The 3284-nt window shown below is 41.0% G+C and overlaps 1 long non-coding RNA gene across 1 annotated transcript; it reads left to right on the forward strand.

Annotated features, from left to right (window-relative positions):
• The first annotated feature begins 220 nt into the window (after window positions 1-220).
• On the forward strand, window positions 221-2230 carry LOC137381025 (uncharacterized). Its single transcript, XR_010977112.1, has 3 exons — window positions 221-283; window positions 1203-1359; window positions 2007-2230. It is a non-coding gene; the product is annotated as an uncharacterized lncRNA (long non-coding RNA).
• The last annotated feature ends 1054 nt before the right edge of the window (window positions 2231-3284 follow it).

Consider the following 3284-nt stretch of genomic DNA (forward strand, 5'->3'; position numbering starts at 1 on the left):
ACATGGTCCTACCATTCGCTGACCTCTAATCTCACTACAGCTGAAGATCACAATCTACCCTGCCAGCCCGGGTAGATTGACGTCTAATAATATCATTCTAAGTATTTCGTCTTACCATTTGATATCTGTGAGTATCATTATTTCCTGTCAGGTCTGGTTCTGGGTGATTATGATGATGTTATGACTGGAGCCATTGACACTCAGGATAGTCACTTGTTGCTGGCCAGTGGTCCTGATGATCTCTTCACACTGACAGGTGCCGGCGGTGATCTCTCCACTCTCGGTGAGTTAAACTCTCACAGTCACCAGCTGTCTGTCACTACATTGAATTTCTTTCAAATTTGTGTTACCACAGACTGCTTGATTGAAATTCATGTTGAGATTAAAGGAAATTAGATTAATCAATGCCTGAATTATTTTGGAAAAAAGATCCTGATTATATTCGGTGTGTGATATCTCTCTTATTAATACTTCCACTGGCAATACTTCAAATGCTCAATCTGAACATCCTGATTCAGTCTCAGCAGATCCATTTGATCTGCTGTCACCCAGCGGGCGTTGGTGAAACAACAGGGTGAATGGAGGTGGAAAACATTCAGAGGTCAACAAATTCCAGTCCCCTTTATATTATTCACACATAGATGGATGACCCGCACTGAACCCGCTTTCAGTCCAATCATTAACCCATAATCTTTCTCTCCACAGTATATAGCTCTCAGACCCACACTGAACCCGCTTTCAGTCCAATCATTAACCCATAATCTTTCTCTCCACAGTATATAGCTCTCAGACCCGCACTGAACCCGCTTTCAGTCCAATCATTAACCCATAATCTTTCTCTCCACAGTATACAGCTCTCAGACCCGCACTGAACCCGCTTTCAGTCCAATCATTAATCCATAATCTTTCTCTCCACAGTATATAGCTCTCAGACCCGCACTGAACCCGCTTTCAGTCCAATCATTAATCCATAATCTTTCTCTCCACAGTATACAGCTCTCAGACCCGCACTGAACCCGCTTTCAGTCCAATCATTAGTGCATAATCTTGCTCTCCACAGTATATAGCTCTCAGACCCACACTGAACCCGCTTTCAGTCCAATCATTAGTGCATAATCTTGCTCTCCACAGTATACAGCTCTCAGACCCACACTGAACCCGCTTTCAGTCCAATCATTAATCCATAATCTTTCTCTCTGCAGTATACAGCTCTCAGACCCGCACTGATCCGGCTTTGCTGCTTCCCTCTATTCCTGAAAACAATGATGATGCTCACTGTGAAGCGTTTGCAACAGCAGACATTGCACCAACGATGGGCAGTGACTGTGTAATTCAGCAACTTACATCTCCATCAACCCGGTAAGAGCAATGCTTTATTATTTGTTCCATATTTTCATGTTTTATTTAGAGATACAGCGCTGAAACAGGCCCTTCTGCCCACCGAGTCTGTGCTGACCATCAACCACCCATTTATACTAATCCAACACTAATTCCATATTCCTACCACATCCCTACCTGTTCCTACATTTCCCTACCACCTGCCTATACTAGGGGCAATATGTAATGGCCAATGTACCTGTCAACCTGCAAGTCTTTGGCATGTGGGAGGAAACTGGAGCACCCGGAGGAAATCCACACAGACACAGGGAGAACGTACAAACTCCACACAGGCAGTACCCAGAATTAAACCCAGGTCGCTGGAGCTGTGAGGCTGCGGTGCAAACCACTGCGCCACAGTGCCACCCTAACACTGACACTGACACTGTGTCAGCACAGTGCTGACACTGTGCAGTCCCGGCTGCTTCCGATATTAATATGATAATTAATGGTGTTTTCAACGGTCAGTGATTCCAAAATATCAGCGAGAACATTTTCTGTACTTACGAAAGAAATAGGAGGCTTATTGAAGCAGAAATATTCTGAGGAGATCTTATACTGTATTGATGTATTTGTTTGATGGCTAACATTGCTGTAACCCTCTCAAGTCGTTTATCTTATCCTTTCAGGTAAACACCAGCCTTAAATCCTGTATATGATGTCTGGAGGTGGGGCACAGACTGGTGGAAAATATTCTGTGTTAAATTTGAGAGAATGGCATGAACTTTCCCAACAGTGTGAACATGATGAATGTGCTTTGCTTTACCATATAAACATCACTTTATTTTAATGAACCATCACTTTGCTTTGTGATGAAATAACTAGATTTGGCTTTTCTCTATATTTTGCCTGAATGTGCGTGTTTTCTGTTTAATTAAAATACCAAAAAAAATTGATTTCGGATCATTTCTCTGTCTTTACAAATACTGAGATATATTACTCTACATGTAATTACCAACACTGTCACAGAGATTAAAACCATTGTTTAATAATAAAAAGTTTGTACAACGTTCGTTTTGTAACCGCTTAACTTTTCCACATCCTATTAAAGAAGGTTTAGAAGACGTCAGGCAATCAATAAACGGTCTGTCTCTTTAATCTGCATTTCTTGTCACTGCTTCCTCCACCGCCATCTACTCAATGTGGACAAATTACTGCAGCTTATAATGTAAGTGCTGATGTACAATGGAAATAAATTTAAATAATAATAATAAAACATGTATTCAATCTTTTAGTTGGAATTTGTGACTTTATCAAGATTAATGCCGATATTAATGTTCAAGCATTAAATGCACGCCAATTCCAAGACACAATATATTGTTTTACTGCGCTACACTATTACTGAGGATTCCAGAGTATGTCGGAAGAGCAGGAGAATCTGATCAGAAATTAATGCGTTTTTGCACTTTAATTCTAAATATTTCATTTATTCATCAGCAGAGCGCAATTGTTCCTCAGTCGGGAGAACGACTGCACCGTGCATTATTCTCCCACAGATTGTGACTTTTATTCCATTGCTGCACCTACTGAAATACCAGTATACACCAGCAGAGGGCGACCATTATTAGAATTGAAAACAGATAATACTCGAAACACTGAGCAGGTCAGGAATCAACTGTGGAGACAGAAACCGAACTAGATTTGCATCTTAATGCCATTTCTTCAGAATTATTTAATGGTAGAGATTAACTACTTTTAGTAAATGGCGAGCCAGGGAAAGGGGCATTCAAAGAGCAAAATAGTTAAGGTTTGTGTTGAGATGGAAGCAGGTGTGATTAAACGAATCCCGCCACCTTTACTGTCTCTGATCTCTGTCCCTTTCATCTGCAACACTTCATTCTCTCAGATCTGACATTGTCATTAAACCTGCTGACAATGGAGTCGTTGTTGTTGTTTGCTGAAAAGAA

The sequence above is a fragment of the Heterodontus francisci genome, chromosome 21, assembly GCF_036365525.1.
Source record: "Heterodontus francisci isolate sHetFra1 chromosome 21, sHetFra1.hap1, whole genome shotgun sequence".
Taxonomy (NCBI): Eukaryota; Metazoa; Chordata; class Chondrichthyes; order Heterodontiformes; family Heterodontidae; genus Heterodontus; species Heterodontus francisci.